Raw genomic sequence first — 23,651 nt, forward strand, 5'->3', positions numbered from 1 at the left:
ATCTGCCAGAAAAGCAGGACAAAGGGGGAATGATAAAATGACACAACTTGCTTTTTCCTCTGGTGACCTTTTCCCTAGAAACGGTTCATTAGCCAAATTGAGAGAAACCAATCCATAAAAATCATCCTGAGGTTTTGAATGTGTAACATCCCTGAGAGCTGTAGCATTGGACCATACTGCCCCCTAGAGATCTTTGGTGGGCACGGCACGAATAGGTTCATTTCAGTTCAGTTCAATCGCTCAGTCATGTCCCACGCTTTGCGACCCCATGGACTGAAACACTCCAGGCTTCCCTGTCCATCACCAGTTCCTGGAGCTTACTCAAACGCATGTCCATTGAGTCGGTGATGGCATCCAACCATCTCACCCTCTGTCGTCCCCTTCTCTTCCCTTCTTCAACCTTTCCCAGCATCAGGGTCTTTTCAAATAAGTCAGTTCTTCGCATCTGGTGGCCAAAGTATTGGAGTTTCAGCTTCAGCATTAGTCCTTCCAATGAATATTCAGGACTGATTTCCTTTAGGATGGGCTGGTTCCCTGAAATAAAAGGTTCTGTGTGTTTCAAATATATTTGAAGATTTGCTGAGACACGTCCCTCGATTTGAAAGGGACGTTTTCCAATTCCATTGGGACTGAAAAGGGAATTTGCTGCTATTTGTTGAGAGAATAAGAGGCTTCCCCTTCCCGAAATTTAGTGTGTTTAGACTTCTGAATGACACAGAAATCTTATGGAAAAGAACATGAAAGCTATTCTAACTGGGATGCAGCTATGTTTAGATCGAGAACAATTTACTGTAATAGCATTTTTATTTATCTGTGAAAGGTTCTGCATAACGCCTGGCACATAAGTGCTTAGAATATATTGAAGGAAGGAAAAACAGATGGAAGGAAGGAAGGGAAAGTTACAGTATGAAGTGGCCGGTGTGAGATGCAAGACAGAAATATTGTGGGGGCAGGGGAAGAAGCGGATTCATTTCTGGTACCAAGCTGGACTGTGCTTCCAACATCCTGTGCAGCCTGCTCCCTCAGTAGCCCTGTCTCAACTCATCCTGTCTTACCCCCATCCCACCAGCTTTGTATGCTCTGGGAAGGAGATGACTGTGTTTTGAAGGAAAGAGCTGTGTCCACCAGCTCTGCTGTAGGAACCAGCTGATGGAAGAAAAGCAGGAGCTGCAAGGCTGACAGAAAATTGCTGGAGGACACAGCAAGAGGGCAGGCAGCCAGAGGAGCTGGGGGTCACCCCAGGAGAGTAGCAAAAGCCATGGATATCAAAACAGAGGAAGTAAAGATCTTCAGACAGACTCTCATGCTTGTCCCCTCTCAGGAAATGCAGGGAAGATGAATCCTGAGTAATGGAGAGGGCTCCAAAAATGAAACACAAAATTTTCTGCATGTCAAGTGTACAGTGGCTCAGAGCATATCCAGACTTGGGATTCTGTTGTAAATAACTTTACTCTCAGTAGCAAGGGAAGCATGAAGAATTTGAGTTCAAAAGTGATACTTTCCTATGTCATTTTATTTTTCACTTTTTAAAAAGATATTTATATGGACTATTTTTTAACTTTTCATTGAATTTGTAACAATATTGCTTCTGTTTTATTTTTTGGTTTTATGGCCACGAGGCATATGGGATCTTTTCTCCCCAACTAGGAATCAAATTCATACTCCTTGCTTTGGAAGATAAGTCTTAACCACTGGACCACAAAGGAAGTCCCTCTTATTTTAAAAATAATACTTTAGTATAATCAAAAAACTTGTTATTTAATGATATTTAAAATTTCAGAAAAATCTAGACACAGAGCAATGATAATTATACAAAGAAACGTTAATATTCAATGTTTTATTTTTACTCAAATCAGAAAATAGATGAGTTATAAATTTGAGTGAGTTGCTTATTTTGATATTTTCAATTCTCATTAAACTTATTGCACTGTTATATTTTCACAGGAAAAGTGCAGAGAAACAAGATTTACAAGTGAATATTGGTAAAAGTGGGAAACTTTGATGGAAAACACACTCATATTTTTTAATAAACTGAAATAGATTTTACAAATACATTTTCCACAGTGATTCTCTGAAAAATTATTTTAGTTACCAAGAAATTGTATTAAATTACAAAAAATTTTCTTAGTGGTCTTCCCACCAAAAAAAAAAAAAAAAGTGATTAAGTTTTTAAGAAGAAAGTTCACAATTTAACTAGTATTTTTATTTATAAAGTCATTTTGATTCAATAAACAGATTTCATTGTATCTTTAAACGTAATTTTAAAGAGATTTATTTTCAGATCCATAACAACTCAAGAAGAGCTTTTTTCCCTAAAATGCCTGATTTTATCTGATGTTCAGCTATAGCTCTTTGAAATAGAACAAAATGAACAGTAAATTGGAGTTTTTCATGGCGTCTCAGGTTTAATACCTTTAAATGTCCTTAATTTGTATATTTAATAGGTCCAACTCAGCTTATTTAAGATTTCAAGTAGCTAATCTTTCCCTGATAGTCAAAATATAATTCAGTTTCAGTTCAGTTCAGTTCAGTCGCTCAGTCATGTCCAACTCTTTGCAACCCCATGAATCACAGCGTGCCAGGCCTCCCTGTCCATCACCAACTCCCAGAGTTTACTCAAGCTCCTGTCCATTGAGTCGGTGATGCCATCCAGCCATCTCATCCTCTGTTGGCCCCTTCTCCTCCTGCCCCCAATCCCTCCCAGAATCAGGATCTTTTCCAATGAGTCAGCTCTTCGCATGAGGTGGCCAAAGTATTGGAGTTTCAGCTTCAAAATCAGTTCTTCCAATGAACACCCAGGACTGATCTCCTTTAGAATGGACCAGTTGGGTCTCCTTGCAGTCCAAGGGACTCTCAAGAGTCTTCTCCAACACCACAGTTCAAAAAGCATCAATTCTTCAGTGCTCAGCTTTCTTCACAGTCCAACTCTCACATCCATACATGACCACAGGAAAAACAATAGCCTTGACTAGATGGACCTTTGTTGACAGAGTAATGTCTCTGCTTTTTAATATGCTATCTAGGTTGGTCATAACTTTCCTTCCAAGGAATAAGCATCTTTTAATTTCATGGCTGCATTCACTATCTGCAGTGATTTTGGAGGCCAAAATAAAAACAAGTCTGACACTGTTTCCCCATCTATTTCCCATGAAGTGATGGGACCAGATGCCATGATCTTCGTTTTCTGAATGTTGAGCTTTAAGCCAACTTTTTCACTTTCAACAAGAGGCTTTTAGTTCCTCTTCACTTTCTGCCATAAGGGTGGTGTCATCTGCATATCTGAGGTTATTGATATTTCTCCCAGCAATCTTGATTCCAGCTTGTGCTTCTTCCAGTCCAGCGCTTCTCATGATGTACTCTGCATAGAAGTTAAATAAGCAGGGTGACAATATATAGCCTTGATGTACTCCTTTTCCTATTTGGAACCAGTCTGTTGTTCCATGTCCAGTTCTAACTGTTGCTTCCTGACCTGCATATAGGTTTCTCAAGAGGCAGGTCAGGTGGTCTGTATTCCCATCTCTTTCAGAATTTTCCACAGTTTATTGTGATCCACACAGTCAAAGGCTTTGGCATAGTCAATAAAGCAGACATAGATGTTTTCTGGAACTCTCTTGCTTTCTCCATGATCTGGCAGATATTGGCAATTTGATCTCTGGTTCCTCTGCCTTTTCTAAAACCAACTTGAATATCTGGAAGTTCACGCTTCACGTGTTGCTGAAGCCTGGCTTGGAGAATTTTGAGCATTACCTTACTAGCATGTGAGATGAGTGCAATTGTGCTGTAGTTTGATCATTCTTTGGCATTGTCTTACTTTGGGCTTGGAATGAAAACTGACCTTTTCCAGTCCTGTGGCCACTGCTGAGTTTTCCAAATTGGCTGGCATGTTGAGTGCAGCACTTTCACAGCATCATCTTTTAGGATTTGAAATAGCTCTACTGGGATTCCATCACCTCCACTAGCTTTGTTCGTAGTGATGCTTTCTAAGGCCCATTTGACTTCACATTCCAGGATGTCTGGCTCTAGGTGAGTGATCACACCATCGTGATTATCTTGGTCATGAAGATCTTTTTTGTACAGTACTTCTGTGTATTCTTGCCACCTCTTCTTAATATCTTCTGCTTCTGTTAGGTCCATACCATTTCTGTCGTTTATCGAGCCCATCTTTGCATGAAATGTTCCCTTGGTATCTCTAACTTTCTTGAAGAGATCTCCAGTCTTTCCCATTCTGCTGTTTTCCTCTATTTCTTTGCATTGATACTGAGGAAGGGTTTCTTATCTCTCCTTGCTATTCCTTGGAACTCTGCATTCAGATGCTTATATCTTTCCTTTTCTCCTTTGCTTTTGGCTTCTCTTCTTTTCACAGCTATTTGTAAGGCCTCCTCAGACAGCCATTTTTCTTTTTTGCATTTCTTTTCCATGGGAATGGTCTTGATCCCTGTCTCCTGTACAATGTCACGAACCTCCATTCATCAGGCACTCTGTCTATCAGATCTAGGCCCTTAAATCTATTTCTCACCTCCACTGTATAATCATAAGGGAATTGATTTAGGTCGTACCTGAATGGTCTAGTGGTTTTCCCTACCTTCTTCAATTTAAGTCTGAATTTGGCAATAAGGAGTTCATAATCTGAGCCACAGTCAACGCTCAGTCTTATTTTTGCTGACTGTATAGAGCTTCTCCATCTTTGGCTGCAAAGAATATAATCAATCTGATTTCAGTGTTGACCATCTGGTGATGTCCATGTGTAGTCTTCTCTTGTGTTGTTGGAAGAGGGTGTTTGCTATGACCAGTGTGTTCTCTTGGCAAAACTCTATTAGCATTTGGCCTGCTTCATTCCGTACTCCAAGGCCAAATTTGCCTGTTACTCCAGGTGTTTCTTGACTTCCTACTTTTGCATTCCAGTCCCCTATAATGAAAAGGACAGCTTTTTGGGGTGTTAGTTCTAAAAGGTCTTAGAGGTCTTCATACAACCATTCAACTTCAGCTTCTTCAGCATTACTGGTTGGGGCATAGGCTTGGAATACTGTGATATTGAATGGTTTGCCTTGGAAACGAACAGAGATCATTCTGTCGTTTTTGAGATTGCATCCAAGTACTGCATTTCGCACTCTTTTGTTGACCATGATGGCTACTCCATTTCTCCTAAGGGATTCCTGTCCACAGTAGTAGATATAATGGTCATCAGAGTTAAATTCACCCATTCCAGTCCATTTTAGTTCGCTGATTCCTAGAATGTCAACGTTCACTCTTGCCATCTCCTGTTTGACCACTTCCAGTTTGCCTTGATTCATGGACCTGACATTCCAGGTTCCTAGGCAATATTGCTCTTTACAGCATTGGACTTTGCTTCTATCACCAGTCACATCCACAACTGGGTATTATTTTTGCTTTGGCTCCATCCCTTCATTCTTTCTGGAGTTATTTCTCCACTGTTCTCCAGTAGCATATTGGGCACTTACCGACCTGGGGTGTTCCTCTTTAAGTATCCTATCATTTTGCCTTTTCATACTGTTCATCGGGTTCTCAAGGCAAGAATACTGAAGTGGTTTGCCATTCCCTTCTCCAGTGGACCACATTCTGTCAGACCTCTCAACCATAATTAGTTTAATTCGCTCTAAATTCTAATGGGGCAGAAACATTTCCAGAACACAATGGGCCTGGTCCTTTTTTTTTTTTTTTTTAGTTCATTTGATGGAAAAATGTTGACCCCAATACTTGTGCTGACATTAAACAAATAGACTAACAGATATATATATAGCAAAGATGGATTTTTTCTGGGATCAGTTGTGAATTGCAATTAAAGATCTGCAACCATGGTAAGCTGCATGCAAGTCCCCTAATAGCAAGGGAAGGAGAATGCTTTCTTAGAGAGAAAAAGGAAGGTGAAGGGTTTTAGGAAACAATCCATGGATTGTTCACTGTTGAGTCCTTGCCATAAAAGAAGAGGATTCATTCTCTTGGTCTCAGCTATCATTGCAAAGCATCAGAGTTCCCCCTCTGGGCTCCAAACTCCACTTAACTGGGATTTATGTTTACCAATTTTTTACACTTCCCCCTTTTGATCAAGATCTTTCTCTGAAAACACCACTGATCAAGAGTTACATTTTCTAGTTTCAGTGGCTTTTTGCCCCTCAATGTCAGGAGTATCCTCCCTTGTTTCTAGGGTCCCATGTGGAAAGGAAGTGCACAAATAGGGAACCTAATAGGGTCACATTCAAGTAACAAAGAACTCTCAGGCATTTTTTATCTAAACTTCATACATTATCAAGATTATAGACTGCCAGGAGCCAGTGTGAGGAATCCTGCCCATGACAAGGCCATGAAGAAGGAAGCCTGACAAAACGCAAGGATGTGATTAGGCTTCAGGAGTTCCCCCTGGAATTTCCTGAGCATGTACCCCAAAAAAACAAAAATCTGCCGGCTTTTGTACTCTGCTCTTCTGATACTCTCTGGAAAAAGTCAAATCAGGGCTTTAGTCTTCTGCATTTGAAAGGATGTTTCAGTTAAACCCCTCTGATAGCTCTCTAGCTTGCCTAACAGGTTCCCCAGACCTCTTACAGCTTGTGAATTGCTTACAGCCCCCAACCACGAGAGGCACAAAGCTTAAAGCATCTTAAAGATACAGAGCCTTTTCTAAAGAGTTAAAAATCATATTGGTGACGGGTTTTCACTGTTGACTCAATGATTGCAGCCAGGCCTCCATATTCTTTATCTTTTAGGCACCTGGGAGGATGTTAATCAATAAACGGGATATGGAAAAACATATATAGTAGTTTTGATGTTAGCAACACTAGACTTTTGAGTTAATTACTTTTCTTTTGTTATAAATCACTGTACTCCTTTTACTTGTTATAAATTGCTGTATCTTTGCTATGTAAGAATGTAACTTTATTTAGTGCTTTCTGAGAATGGCACCAGACTTTGGGAAGATCAACACAAATAAGTCTTCTAGTTAACAAACCCTTATCAGAAAAAAGGCTGTAAAATGTTAATTGGCCCTTTTTGGCCAGAAGATGATGTAAATCACCTAAGGCTTGTGTATACAATTAGGTATGCAGAGAGAAAAGCCTGGTTTTGATAAGAATCTGGGCTGCTAACGCTGCATAACTTTGTGTTACCCATTGATCTCCATGTATTATCAAAAGTATAAAAAGCCTTCTGAACAATAAAGGATGGACCAGTTACTAGTCTCTCAGCCTAGTTTCTTGGGAATCTGGCTCCCCCGTGTCTCTCTCTCTCTTTTTCTTCCTCTCCCTCCCATGTCTCCTCTTTACTCTAATTTCAGGCTGAATTCCCATCTGGAGCGGGGCAGCTCACCAAGTATACTTACTTGTCCTGGCTTCTAAGATCTGTAAGAGAGAGAGCCCAAGGCGGGGCACTCTCTGATTTTCAAATGGACGCTGGTGCGCCAACGTCGATGGTGTAAGCTCCTTGTCTGGAACTTTATTGGCCTTCCCCGTAAGCCAAGTTATTCAGCCTTCTTTCTCCACTTAATTTTCCTACTACACTATTTCTTCCTAACCTAATCTTATATTAATAAATAAATAAGTTTTTTCCTCGCTGACTCCGTCCACCCTTCAAATTCCCTGGATCCACTGGGGCTGGACCCCGGCAATAGACACTGAAGATCATCTGAAGCTTTATGTCATTGTCAAAGTTTGACAACGAACTTCCAGCAAGCCTGGTCCACATACCCTGGGAAAACCGTCTCATCATGACATATGCTTTGATTCTGAGAAATCTTTATTTTCAGGCACTACATGACAGTGCAGGTCCAGTAGGGGTTTAGTGTTTTCTTTAAGTGTCACATGAATCCAAGAGCCTATTCCTTGGAATCTGGTGGCATTAAGAGTTGGTTAACAGTACTTAATAGCGTCCTTTCCAGTAAAGCTGGAGAGAATACTTCAGGGAAAGTATCTTTTCCAAAAGACAAAGTTTCTAGGTAGCAAGTTGTGATGCTTAAGATCTTTGTTGTCTACCAAACATGTCAATTTCAATAGAAGGAATTAGGCATTTGCAATATTGAAGTTTTGCTCCTTTTATCAACCGTGGTCAAAAGAAGCAGGAGCCAAGTTCTTTGGGCATTCTGACTAAAGGTGAGAATTTCTGAATTCCAAAAGGAGTAAATATGAAGTTTTTAAGAACAAACAGCAATGCTCTTGACCAAGGTATTTGGAGGGCCTCTACAAATTCTGAGTCTTGATACTGCTAGTGGTAAGCACAGTTAAAGTGTTGTAAAACTGGCCAACAGCACAGACTTGTTAAAGCACCCGGTCAGTTAAACAGGTTCCTCGATTGCTATGAAGTTTGAGAGGATTTTCTCAAATAGGGATAATCTTTTCCAAAAGGACTTTAGTCTCAAGATAGGCAGAGTGAAAACATACAGATCATGACTAAAACACATTTTCATTCATTAGACAGAGGAAGGTGTATGGAATTCATTTCTAAACCTTGAATGGCCCATTAGACAGTTTAAAACATCCAGAATGATTAGGCTTCCCTGGATTGTATTTTGGACAAGTGGGAAAGGTGAGGGACTTTTTGCAGCCTTGTTTTATTCCCCCACCAATACAGATTTGTGAATGCTATCATTGTTTTTCAGTAGACAAGTGGTTTATTACATGTACAGTGGTGAGGAGAGAAGTGGGAATTTCAGAGTCTCTAGTAGAACTCCAGAGAAACTAGAGCTTTTTATCAACCCAACAATTGTTTAATTTCCAATCTTGTTTTTCTTTTCTGAGGACAATTTTTGGGCCTCCCTATGCAGTCTTTCTAAATTACCATTTGGGGACATATCCCTTTGGACCGGGACAGAGATTTTACTGCTATTGGTTTCTTTAAAGGCATGATTCCTTGTAAAAATATCAGCAAGATGATTTTCCTTAGCTTCCAGATCTTTTTATCTTTTCTAAATTATGAAAATATAGTAACCAACACAGGAAACTGAAAAATGCAAAACAATGTTACATTAGTTCCAATCTATATTACAACTTCTAAGTAGAGGAATTAAGATTTTTATTTGGAGTATCAATATCAAACTCTCAAAAGTTAACAGAATGAATAGACAGAGAAATAGAAAAATATAGTATACCTGAAAAGTACCATGAACCAATTCAGCATAATTAAGATTTATACAATTTTCACACAACAGTAAGATACAAATTCAAGTTCCATAAACTATAAACTAGGAGACACTGGAACATATCCAGGGACATAAGACCAGGCACAAAAATTTGATGATTTAAGATATTGAAATCATACAGAGTCTGTTTTCTTATCACTTTGGAATTATGTTAAAGATCAATATCAAAAGATGTTTGAAAGTAACCCACATATTTTCAAATGCAATGTGGTATCTACCAAGAGTGATCTTTTACTTTAGCCATTGAAAGCTTCAGTAAAGTTAGAAGACTGAAAAAACAGAGAGGGTAATTGGAGAGAAGAAAGCATTTAAATGAGAAATTACTATCAAAATGAGAAATTAACATCAGAGACATTTTTAAAACCCCATGTATTTGGAAATTAAATGTCTACTTTTAAATGATGGGGTAGCTAATAAGCCATAACATGGAAATAGAAAATATTTGCAATAGAATAAAAATAAAAAGAGAATTTACTAGAAATTGTTCCATGCAGCTAAAGCTGTTCAATGCAATTAAATACAACATGGAGTCTTGAATAAGATATGAAAACAAATAATGTACACTACCATAAAATTATGTGAAATTTAAACAATATCTGTATTTTAGTTAATAATACTGTATCACATGTTAATTTTCTGTTTGTTTGTTTTTTTTTAACAGTGTAGCTATTTCTTTATATTCCCAAGATTGGATTAGAAGTTTCAAGTCTCATTTAAAAACATGTTTAAGGATCACTAAAATAATACAATTTTTAGACTTTTACAAGTAATACTAGATGCCCAAATACAGGGAGCTATATCAAAGTTTTGAGTAAATATAAGTTAGAAATCCATAGAATGCCCAGAAATCTTAATAGCTAAAGTGAAAGGTAAAAGTAATATATTTAATAATTTCTGAACTTAGAGATAAATTTTATTTCCAACAAAAGTAACAAAGCCCTGTTTCCATAACATTCCAAAATCATGAGCTACTCTGAAAGTATATCTGCTATCAGAATAATATTGGCAGTTTTGTCCTTGACTAAAGTACAAATCCATGTAATAGCATTTGATTTAGCATAGTGGACTGAAGCAGTCATAGGTTAAAATGCTGCCTTAACGACATCAAAAGGAGTTGTAATAGCATAGCCAGCACAATATTTGCCACTGTGACCTTTTAAATAAGAACCACCAGTGAACTATGAGAAGTCATTGTTACCCAATGGAATTTCCTGTAGATCATTACAAGGAGTCAGAAGATGGTCCATCAGCAATAAACAGTCATATAAGACTTTGTTGGTGATAGTGTGGAGCAAAGTATCTGGGTTAAGTTTATTATGATGTAAAAGAATTATGTTAGAGACAGTTAAGAGGATTTCATAAGAGGTGAGGTGGCTGGCAGATAAATCTTGAGTGTGATAAGAACTCAGGAGAGATTCTACTGAAAGAGGTATAAAATGGTTAAAACATATCCCACAAAAATTTTCTTTGTGAGGGAACCCTCCTACACTGTTGGTGGGAATGCAAACTAGTACAGCCACTATGGAGAACAGTGTGGAGATTCCTTAAAAATTTGCATATAGAACTGCCTTATGACCCAGCAATCCCACTGCTGGGCATACACACCGAGGAAACCAGAACAGAAAGAGACATGTACCCCAATGTTCATCATAGCACTGTTTATAATAGCCAAGACATGGAAACAACCTAGATGTCCATCAGCAGATGAATGGAAAAGAAAGCTGTGGTACATATACACAATGGAGTATTACTCAGCCATTAAAAAGAATACATTTGAATCAGTTCTGATGAGATGGATGAAATTGGAGCCGATTATACAGAGTGAAGTAAGCCAGAAAGAAAAACACCAATACAGTATACTAACACATATATACGGAATTTAGAAAGATGGCAATGATAAACCTGTATGCAAGACAGCAAAAAAGACACAGATGTGTATAGCGGACTTTTGGACTCAGAGGGAGAGGGAGAGGGTGGGATGATTTGGGAGAATGGCATTGAAACATGTACACTATCATGTAAGAATCGAATCGCCAGTCTATGTCCAATGCAGGATACAGCATGCTTGGGGCTGGTGCACGGGGATGACCCAGAGAGATGTTATGGGGAGGGAGGTGGGAGGGAGGTTCATGTTTGGGAATGCATGTACACCCGTGGTGGATTCATGTCAATGTATGGCAAAACCAATACAGTATTGTAAAATAAAGTAAAAATAAAAATTTTTAAAAAAAGAATACAAAAAACTACTAAGTATAAATTTTAAAAAAAAATTTTTTTTCTTCGTGGCTTTAACCAAAAGAGCAGTGCCCATAATGGCTCTAAGGCAAGGAGAGTAGCTCTGTGCCACAGGGTCCAGCTGCTGGCTCATGACTTGTGGGTTGATGCTGGTCCCTGTTTTTAGACGAGTGTCCCAAGGGCAAATCACTTGCTTTTCACATACAAAAAGGAAAAGGAAATCAAATCCTTGGGATTCCCAAGGGCAGATATGTTCATCAAACTCTCTTCTAAGTGCTTGAAAGCTAAGTCACTTTGTTCTTCTTATAAAGGGGGGTTGGGGTTGTTATTGTTGAGTAAACCATATAGAAATTTAGTCATAAGAGAGAATTTTGGAATCAAATTTCAGCAATAACCAACTAGCCCAAGAAAATCTCACGCTTAGTGCTTAGTTTGGGGCTATGGAAAATTTAGGACACCATGAAGTCTATCTGGATCTAGGTTTTGTCTTTGTTCTAATGTTAGATGCTGCTGCTGGTGCTGCTGCTGCTGCTACTGCTGCTGCTGTTGCTAAGTCGCTTCAGTGGTGTCCGACTCTGTGTGACCCCATACACGGCAGCCCACCAGGCTCCCCCGTCACTGGGATTCTCCAGGCAAGAATACTGGAGTGTGTTGCCATTTCCTTCTCCAATGCATGAAAGTGAAAAGTGAAAGTGAAGTCGCTCAGTCGTGTCCAACTCCTAGCGACCCCATGGACTGCAGCCTACCAGGCTCCTCCGTCCATGGGATTTTCCACGCAAGAGTACTAGAGTGGGTTGCCATTGCCTTCTCCTAATGTTAGATGCTCTAAATATCAAATCTGAGTTTGGGCCAACTGAAATTTTTCATTGGTAATTTTATATCCCTTTAGGCTAAAAGCTTTAGTAAGTAGACACTGTCTTTCTGTGAAGAGGTTTCAGAAGTAGCACAGAGAAGCAAACACCCACATACAGCAAAAACAAGTAGAAACTCTACTTTGTTTCTCAACAAATCCTGAAGGCTGACCTGGATAACATCAAGCCTCTTTTCTAGGAGGCTATTTTTCTTTGGTAAAGAAGTTCATATGTACCCATTTGCAGAAGCCACCTAGAAGAGATATCATATTTGTCTTTCCCTGTCTCACTTACTTCCCTTTGTATGATAATCTCTCTACTTTCTTTCCTGTGGCCAGACCTGGTATTATTTTCTCCTTCTTTATGGCTGAGTAATACTGCATTGTGTGTATATAACCTGTCTTCTTTGTCCATTCGTGTGTCCTCTTACAAATAGGTTGCTTCCACGTCTTGGCTATGATCCCTAGTGCCGCTGTGATCGCAGGGTGTCTTTTAACTGTCTTTTAAAGGTTTGATTTCTCCAGATCTATGCCCAAGTGTAAAATTGCTGGCTCCCATTTATTTTTACGGTTCATTGTTTAAAGGACGTCCATACTGTTGTCCCTAGTGCATGTACTGATTTACATTCCCAACAAGAGTGCAGGAGGGTTTTCTTCTCTCTACACCCTCTCCAGCATTGATTGTTGGAAATTTGGGTGGACAGCCATTCTGACTGGTGTGAGGTGAAATCTCATTGGACTTTTGATTTGTCTTTCTCTAATAATTAGTGACGCTGAGCATCTTTCCATTTGTTTAATGGCCATCAGTATGCCTTCTTCAGAGAAATGTCCATTTAGGTCTTTGGCCCATTTTTTTAATTGAGTCATTTGGGGGTTTTGGTATTGAACTGCACGAGCTATTTTATGTTTTGGAGATAATTTTCCTGTGGCTAACTTCGAAAATGAAGATCATGATATCTGGTCCCACCACTTCATGGGAAATAGATGGGGAAGCAGTGTAAATAGTGTCAAGTGTCAGACTTTATTTGGGGGGGCTCCAAAATCACTGCAGATGGTGACTGCAGTCATGAAATTAAAAGACGTTTACTCCTTGGAAGAAAAGTTATGACCAACCTAGATAGCATATTCAAAAGCAGAGACATTACTTTGCCAACAAAGGTCTGTCTAGTCAAGCCTATGGTTTTTCCAGTGGTCATGTATGGATGTGAGAGTCGGACTGTGAAAAAGGCTGAGAGCTGAAGAACTGATGCTTTTGAACTGTGGTGCTAGAGAAGACTCTTGAGAGTCCCTTGGACTGAAAGGAGATCCAACCAGTCCATTCTGAAGGAGATCAGCCCTGGGTGTTCTTTGGAAGGAATGATGCTGAGGCTAAAACTCCAATACTTTGGCCACCTCATGTGAAGAGTTGACTCATTGGAAAAGACTGATGCTGGGAGGGATTGGGGGCAGGAGGAGAAGGGGACAACAGAGGATGAGATGGCTGGATGGCATCATCGACTCGATGGACTTGAGTTTGAGTGAACTCCAGGAGTTAGTGATGGACAGGGAGGCCTGGCGTGCTGTGATTCATGGGGTCGCAAAGAGTCAGACACGACTGAGCAACTGAACCGAACTGAACTTCATTTGCAAATATCTTTTACCCATTCTGAGTGTTCTCCTTTTCTTCCATTTAGGGTCCCTCTACTGTGTACTTTCTTTTAAAGTTAATTCTGTCCCAAATGTTTCTTTTTGGTTTGTTTTTCATGATTCTAAGAGGTGGATTCAAGAAAAACTTGTTGTGATTTATGTCAGAGCGTGATCTGCCTCTATTTTCCTCAAGAGGTTTACAGTATCCATCCTTACATTTAGATCTTTAAACTGTTTGCAGTTTACTTTGTGTATGGTGTTAGGGAGTATTCTAATTTCATGATCGTTTTCATTGTTTCAGGAACCTGCACACTGTCCTCCACAGTGGCTGTACCCAACTGTCATTCCCAGCATCAGTGGAGAAGGGTTCTCTTTTCTGCACACCCTCTATAGCACATGTTGTTTGTGGAGGTTTTGACAATGGCCATTCTGACCAGTGCATGGTTATATATTGTTGTAGTTTTGCTTTCCTCTTCTCCAATAATTATTGATGTTGACATGTTTTTGTGTGATTTTTTTTCAAAGGAGTGAGTTAAGCTTACCTCTTGAAATCAGCTTCTTGAATGTCTGTCCTGTTTTGAGTGCTTTTGCAATGACCACCCCAGGACATTTCTTGAGGGCAGGTGATCTTTATGTACAGCCTGGAAGGCTTTGTGAATATTAGGTTCCCATCAATACAGCTTTTGAAGTTGTTATGGAAAACAGTCACAAGGCAGCAGCATTTCTTCATGCTCCACTTTTTTTTTTTTTTGGCAATTTCATTTTTATTTCATGTTGGAATAGAGTTGATTTCCAATGTTGTGGGGCTTTTTTTAAGGTGTATAGGTGCTTGATTCAGCATATATAAACATACATCTATTCTTTCTTGGGTGCCCCCCACACATAGATTACTACAGATTGTTCAGTAGAGGTCCCTGTACTGTTCTCTTTGATTACCTATTTGATATATATTAATGTGAATGTTAATTCCAAAATCTTAATTTATCCCTACCCCCTAACATTTCTTTGGATGAGCATAAGTTGCTTTTCTAAGTTTGTGAGTCTGTTTCTGCTCTGTAAATTAGTTCATTTGTATGAATTTTTGCATTCCACCTGCAAGTGGTATCTTAAGATATTTGTTTTTCTCTTTCTGACTTACTTCACACATTATGATAATTTCTCTGTCCATGTATGCTGCTACCAATGGCATTACTTCATTCTGTGTTATGGCTGAGCAGAATTAGAGTGTATATATGGACCACTTAGTCATCATTTTCTGGACATTTTGGTTGATTGCATGCCTCAGCTACTGTAAAAAGAAAAAAAAATGCTGCCCTGGAAACAGGGGTGCATGTATCATTTTGAATTATGATTTTCTCCAGATATAAGCCCAGAAGTGGATTTCACAGATCATATAGTCCCTTGTGTTTAGTTAATTAAGGAATGTCCATGTTGTTCCCCAGGGTGGCCGCACCTGTTTATATCCCCACCAGAATGTAGTTGGATTCCCCTTTCCCTACAGCATCTGGAGCTTTTATTTTTTGAAGATCTTTCTGATGATGGCCATTCTGACCTGTGTGAGGTGATTCTTCATTGTAGTTTTGATTCACACTTGTTTAATATTGAGTGAGGTGGAGCGTCTTTCCAGGAGCTATTTGATCTTGTATAGTGTGAGTACCATGTACCTCTTGAAATTGGCTTCTTGAAAGTCAGCCCCCTGTTTTGAATTCTTTTTCAAAGATTTACCCCAGGACATTACTTGAGGGCAGGTGTTTATTACTTATAGCCCCACAGACCTTGTGAATATTAAGAACCTATCAGCACCACTTTTAGTTTTCGTTACAGGAAACACCAGAACATTTCTTCATATCCTACTCTGGTTTCTCAGTCAACTAGTGTCAATCACAGTGGAATGTGCCAGAAGAAACACCAAAGGCTTGTGTTTCATTACCTCTTCCCTCTACCACTTTATTCCTGGGACACGTCCCAGTTCCTGCAACACCACTTGGGGAACATGCACTCATCTGTAGGTGGGGTGACCTTAAGAAAAGAGCCTGAGGCAGAACCCCATCACCAAAAGACATACAACCCAGGGGATTTTTCAAAGCGATTCCAGCCCAGAAGCTCAACTATTCTTTGGGTGCCCTAGGTTTGTTTTCACTGCAGGAGGATTGGCCTGGATCTGGAGGTTGTGAGCTCATGCAGAGGGCAGCAGGCAGTCCAGATCTGTTGGGGCTGGGGGCACATTGACTAACACATCCTCACCAGCCCCTCGACACTCCACACTTGGAACCCAAGCCTGCTGAGGTTCCAGGGATGAGACACCAGCCCAGGCCACAAAGGCAAAAACAGAGTCAGCATTTCTTTTTTTTTTTTTTTTTTTTCAGTAGTATAATCTAGAGTTCATAGATGCCTTAAAATATTGTGGGTTTTTTTTTCTTTTCCAAATACAGCAACTGGATTCACACATACATAGAGGTATATATGTTGATCTTCACGTTCTCTTCCCATATAGGTTATTACAGAGTGTTAAATAGGGTTCCTGGTGCCATACAGCAGGTCCTTGTGAGTTGTTTTGTAAATAGCAGTGTGTTTGTGATCATCTGAACCAGCTCATTTGTCCCTTCCTTCACCTTTCTTATTTGCTAACCATAAATTTCTAAGTCTATGAAGCTATCTCTCTTTGGTAAAGAAGTTTATATGGATCCATCTGTAGAGTCCACATAGAAGTGATATCACATGATACTTTTCTTTCCCTGTCTCCCTTGCTTCCCTTAGTGTGATTATGCCTACTTTCTTCCCTGTGGCTGGACATGGCTTTTTTTTTTCATTCTTCATGACTAATATTTCATTGTGTATATGTACCCCATCTTCTTTATCCATTCATCTGTCCTCCTACACATAGACTGCTGCTGTGTCTGTTACGGTACCTAGTACCATCGTAATGATAAGGTTGCAAGTGTCTTTAAATTTTTGGTTTTCTCAAGATCTATGCCTACATGTGAGAGTGCTGGGTCCCATTTATTTCTATGATCTGTTGTTTAAAACCCCTTTATACTATTCTCCTTAGTGCATGAACTGATTTACATTCCCAATAAGAGTGCAGGAGGGTTTTCTTCCCTCCACAACCTTTGCAGTATCGACTGTTGGAGATTTTTTGAGATGATCACTCTGAAAGGCATGGGGTGATACCTCATTGGGCTTTTTATTTGCTTTTCTCTTATAGTTAGCAATGCATCTTCTCATGTGCTTAATGCCCATCTGTATGCCTTCTTAGAGAAATATCCAATTAGGCCTTTGGCCCATTTTTTTATTGCACTTTTTTATATATTGAACTATATGAGCTGTTTGTATGTTTTGCAGATGAATTCCTGGTGTTTATCTTCATTTACAAATATTTTTTACCCATTCTCAGGGTTGTCCTTTTCTTTCTTTTATGGTATTCTTTGCTGTGCACATGCTTTTAAGGTTTATTATGTCCCATTTGTTTCTTTATGGCTTATGTTTCATGATTCTAAGAGATGTATTTTAAAAAATTGCTGTGATTTATGTCAGAGCATGTTCTGTCTATATTTTCCTCAAGAGTTTTATAGTATCTGCCCTTACATTTAGGTCTTTAAAGTATTTGAAGGTTTTTTGTGTGTGCATATTGTTAGAGAGTATTCTAATTTCATTCTTTGTTTCCATTGTTTCAGGAACCTTCACACTGTCCTCTTTAATGGCTACTCCCAACTGTCATTCCCAGCATCGGTGGAGGAGGGTTCTCTTTTCTGCACACCCTCTTAACCACTTGTTGTTTGTCAAGTTTTTGACAATGACCATTATAACAGGTGTGTGGTGATTCCTTATTGTAGTTTTCCTCTGCATTTCTCTAATAATTCGCAAATATGACATCTTTTCATGTGATTTTTTTGTCAAAGGTGTGGGTCAAACTTACCTCTTGAAATTGGCTTCTTGAAGTCTGCCCTGTTTGGAATGTCTTTTCGATGACCACCCCTTGGACATTTATTGAGCGCAGGTGATTTTTTTTTTTCTTACAGTCCCACAGGCCTTGTGAATGTTAACAGCCCATCTGTACAGCTTTTGAAGTTGGTTTTATGGGAAATAGCCACATGGTGGCAGCATTTCTTCATGTGCCATTGTTCAGTCGCCCAGTCATGTCCAGCTCTTTGCAACCCCACGGACTACAGCATGCCAGGCCTTCTTGTCCCTCACCATCTCCCGGAGTTTGCCCAGGTTCATGTTCACTGCATCAGTGATGCCATCCATCCATCTTATCCTCTGACACCCTCTTCTCCTTCTGCCCTCAGTTTTTGCAATGAGTCATTAGTTAGTATATCAGATGACCAAAATACTGGAGCTTCATCTTCAGCATCAGTCCTTCCAGTGAATATTCAGTGTTGATTTCCCTTAAGATTAACTGGTTTGATCTCCTTGCTGTCCAAGGGACTTTCAGGAGTCTTCTCAAGCAACACAGTTCAAAGGCATCAATTCTTTGGCGTTCTGCCTTCTTTGTGGTCCAGCTCTCACAACTGTACATGACCACTGGGAAGACCAGAGCCTTGATTATATGGACCTATGTCAGCAGAGTAATCGCTCTACTTTTCAACATACTGTCTAGGTTTGTCATCACTTTCCTGCCAAGAAGCAATTGTCTTCTGATTTCATGTCTGCAGTGATTTTGGAGCCCAAGAAAAGGAAATCTATCACTACTTCCAACTTTTCCCCTTCTATTTGCCATGAAGTAATGGGACCAGATGCCATGATCTTAGTCTTTTTTAAAATTTAGTCTTAAGCTGGCTCTTTCACTCTCCTCCTTCACCCTCATCAAGAGGCTCCTTAGTTCTTCTTCACTTTCTGCCATTAGAGTGGTATCATCCACATTCCTGAGGTTTTTGATGTTTCTCCTGTCTATCTTGATTCCAGCTTGTAATTCATCCAGCCTGGCATTTCTCATTATGTACTCAGCATATAGGTTAAACAAATAGAGGGACAGCAGACAGCCCTGTTATACTCCTTTTTGATCTTGAACCAATCAGTTATTCCGTTTTAACTGTTTCTTCTTAGCCACATACAGGTTTCTCAAGAAACAGGTAAGATGGTCTGGTATTCCCATCTCTCTAAGAGCTTTCCACAATTAGTCATGATCCACACAGTCAAAGGTTTTAGACATAAGTTGGTTTTTGTTTGTTTTGGTTTTTTTTTTTTTTTTTGGCAGTTTCATTTGTATTTCATATTGGGGTGGAGTTGGAATTGATTAAGGTGTGAAGGTGCTTGATTCAGTATACATAAAAAACATATATGTATATTTTTCATGCTTTTTTCCCATAGAGATCATTAAAGTCTGTCCAGTAGAGGTCCCTTTGCTATTCAATAGTTACTTTTTGATTCAGTTCAGTTCAGTTCAGTCGCTCAGTCGTGTCCGACTCCTCGCAACCCCATGAATCGCAGCACACCAGGCCTCCCTGTCCATCAGCAACTCCCAGAGTTCATTCAGACTCACATCCATCGAGTCAGCGATGCCATCCAACCATCTCATCCTCTGTCGTCCCCTTCTCCTCCTGCCCCCCAATCCCTCCCAGCATCAGAGTCTTTTCCAATGAGTCAACTCTTCTCATGAGGTGGCCAAAGGACTGGAGCTTCAGCTTTAGCATCATTCCTTCCAAAGAAAGCCCAGGGCTGATCTCCTTCAGAATGGACTGGTTGGATCTCCTTGCAGTCCAAGGGACTCTCAAGAGTCTTCTCCAACACCACACTTCAGAAGCATCAATTCTTCAGCGCTCTGCCTTCTTCACAGTCCAACTCTCACATCCATACATGACCACAGGAAAAACCATAGCCTTGACTAGATGGACCTTAGTCGGCAAAGTAATGTCTCTGCTTTTGAATATACTATCTAGGTTGGTCATAACTTTTCTTCCAAGGAGTAAGCGTCTTTTAATATCATGGCTGCAGTCAGCATCTGCAGTGATTTTGGAGCCCAAAAACATAAAGTCTGACACTGTTTCCACTGCTTCCCCATCTATTTCCCATGAAGTGATGGGACCGGATGCCATGATCTTTGTTTTCTGAATGTTGAGTTTTAAGCCAACTTTTTCACTCTCCTCTTTCACTTTCATCAAGAGGCTTTTAGTTCCTCTTCACTTTCTGCCATAAGGGTGGTGTCATCTGCATATCTGAGGTGATTGATATTTCTCCCAGCAATCTTGATTCCAGCTTGTGCTTCTTCCAGTCCAGCGCTTCTCATGATGTACTCTGCATATAAGTTAAATAAGCAGGGTGCCAATATACAGCCTTGACATACTCCTTTTCCTATTTGGAACCAGTCTGTTGTTCCATGTCCAGTTCTAACTGTTGCTTCCTGACCTGCATACAGATTTCTCAAGAGGCAGGTCAGGTGGTCTGGTATTCCCGTCTCTTTCAAAATTTTCCACAGTTTGTTGTGATCCACACAGTCAAAGGCTTTGGTGTAGTCAATAAAGCAGACATAGATGTGTTTCTGGAACTCTCTTGCTTTCTCCATGATTCAGCAGATGTTGGCAATTTGATCTCTGGTTCCTCTGCCTTTTCTAAAACCAGCTTGAACATCAGGGAGTTCATGCTTCACGTATTGCTGAAGCCTGGCTTGGAGAATTTTGAGCATTACTTTACTAGCATGTGAGATGAGTGCAATTGTGCAGTAGTTTGAGCATTCTTTGGCATTGCCTTTGTTTGGGATTGGAATGAAAACTGACCTTTTCCAGTCCTGTGGCCACTGCTGAGTTTTCCAAATTTGCTGCCATATTGAGTGCAGCACTTTCACAGCATCATCTTTCAGAATTTGAAACAGCTCAACTGGAATTCCATCACCTCCACTAGCTTTGTTCTTAGTGATGCTTTCTATTTCTAAGGCCCACTTGACTTCACATTCCAGGATGTCTGGCTCTAGATGAGTGATCACACCATCATGATTATCTGGGTCGTGAAGATCTTTTTTGTACAGTTCTTCTGTGTATTTTTGCCACTTCTTCTTAATAGCTTCTGCTTCTGTTAGGTCCATACCATTTCTGTCATTTATCGAGCCCATCTTTGCATGAAATATTCCCTTGGTATCTCTAATTTTCTTGAAGAGATCTCTAGTCTTTCCCATTCTGTTGTTTTCCTCTATTTCTTTGCATTGATCGCTGAAGAAGGCTTTCTTATCTCTTCTTGCTATTCTCTGGAACTCTGCATTCAGATCCTTATATCTTTCCTTTTCTCCTTTGCTTTTCGCCTCCCTTCTTTTCACAGCTATTTGTAAGGCCTCCCCAGACAGCCATTTTGCTTTTTTGCATTTCTTTTCCATGGGGGTGGTCTTGATCCCTGTCTCCTGTACAACGTCACAAACCTCATTCCATAGTTCATCAGGCACTCTATCTATCAGATCTAGGCCCTTAAATCTATTTCTCACTTCCACTGTATAATCATAAGGGATTTGATTTAGGTCATACCTGATTATCCATTTGATATATATTATGTGAGTATGTTAATTCCAAAATCTTAATCTATCCCTCTTCCCTAAGATTGTCTTCAGATGAATAAGTTGTTTCTCTAAGTTTAAGTCTGTTTCTATTTTGTAAATTAGTTCATTTGTATGAATTTATACATTCCACCTGCAAGTGATGTCTTAATATATAAGATATTTGTCCTTCTCTTTCTGACTTACTTTGAACCTTATGATGACCTCTCTGTCCCTGCATGCTACTGCCAGTGGTGTTATTTCATTCTGTGTTATGGCTGAGTAGAATTATATTGTATAGATGTACTACTTTGTCATCATTTTTTCTGTCCGTGGACATTTTGGTTGATTGTATATCTTAGTGATTATAAATAATGCCACCCTGAAAACAGGGTGGTTCCTTTGAATTTTTTGAATTTTTATTTTCTTTGGAGCTCAGCCCAGAAGTGGCATTGGCTGATCATAGGGTTTCTCTATGTTTAGATTTTAAGAAATTTTCATACTATTTTTCATGGTGGCTGCACCAAATTACATCACCACTAACAATGGAGGATTCTGTCCACACACCCTATCTAGCATTAATTCTTTGTAGATTTCTGTTGACTGCATTCTGACCAGTGGAAGTGGTATTTCATTGTAATTTTGATGAGCATTTCTTTAATAATTAGTGATGTTTAGTATCTTTCCATGTGTTTATAATTTATAAAATGTGAGTAAAATATACTTCTTGCAATTGACTTCTTGAACATCAGTTCTGTTGAAATTTTTTTTATCAATGATTTACCCCATGGCATTTCTTGAGGTCAGGTTTCATATAGAGCCCTGAAGGCCTTGTGAAGACTAAGTGCCACTCAACTCTGGTGTAAAAGTTGTTGATATGGGAGATGGTTACAAGATGCCAGGATTTCCTCCTGCTAGCTCTGCTTATTAGGCAACCAGAGCTTTAGTGAAAGTGCTGATTTGGTGTTGTGATTTAGAGTGGAATGTGCCAGAAGTAACACCTGGAAGTTTGTGTCTAATTCTCCCTTTTAAAATTGAACACACTTGTATTTCTTATTGTAGCAATATTGATATACATGGTCATGTGTGTTACTGGAATACAGAATGGTTTTCCACTTATACATATGTCTTTTCATCTTTGGAATTTTCTTATATAGCTTATTACAGAGTGTTGATAGGCCTCACTTGAAATAAATGTTTTTGTTGATTGTCTATTTTATATGTAATAGTTGGTATATGTTAATTCCAACCTCCAACTTTAACCTGCCCCCTTCTCTCTCTTGCATAACCAGAAGTATGATTTTACATCTCTGAGACTTTATGTATTCTCATTTCATTCCTTGGTGTATATTTTTAGGTTCCAACTATAAGTGGTATCTTATGATATTTGTTTTTTGATTTGGACTTTTTTAACTTAGTTTGATTATCTCAAACTTATCTAGGTTACTGAAAATCACATTATTTCAGTCTTTTTCATTACTGAGTCATATAGCTTTGTTTACATGTATCACTTCTTTATCCATTCATCTCACTATAAATATTTTCTTTGCTTCCATTTTTGATTATTGTAAACTATAGTCCGTGGGCACATGGCTGTATATGTCTTTTCAAAGTCAGGTTTTCTCTTCCTATGCTCTTCGGAGTGGATTTGCAGGATCTCATGGTAGCTTTATTTTTACATTTTAGGGCAGTTCCATACTACTGTCTTTAGTGACTTTTACCATTTATATGCCTCAAGTACCATAAATGAGTTATCTGTCCTCCATGCCCTTTCTATGATTTATTCTTTATAGAGTTTTGAAGATGGCCTTTCACACTGGTGCAGAGTGATCTCTCATTATAGTTTTGAGTGATCTCTCATGGTAGTTTTGCTTGCATATCTCTAATAATTCACAATATTCAGCATGTTTCCATGGGTTTTTCTTTTCAAACAGTGTGAGTAAAAGTTACTGTTGATTTTTTCTTCTTGATAGTATCCAGTTTTAAATTTTTCTCTATTTAGTTATCCTTGGAAATTTTTTAAGTGCAGGAATCATTTAGAGTGCAGCATTCCTTGTGACTATAACACGGTCGTATTGGTAATACTTTTAAGGTTGCTGTTGGTAGAAATGGCCACAAGGTGGCAGAGTTGCTTCATGTACTTCTCTTGTTACTATGGTAACCGGAGTCTTAAGTTTGGTCCTAGTTTCTGATTGAACATCAGTGTGGAATATGGCACAAAAAGCCACTAAAACTTGTGTTTCATTATTTCTTTTGTTTTTGTGTTAATTTACATTAATGTTTATTTTTATTGAGGCAAAGCTGACTTACAATATCGTGCTTTTTGTGTACAGAAACTTTTT

The sequence above is a fragment of the Ovis aries genome, chromosome 17 (assembly GCF_016772045.2).
Source record: "Ovis aries strain OAR_USU_Benz2616 breed Rambouillet chromosome 17, ARS-UI_Ramb_v3.0, whole genome shotgun sequence".
Classification (NCBI taxonomy): Eukaryota; Metazoa; Chordata; class Mammalia; order Artiodactyla; family Bovidae; genus Ovis; species Ovis aries.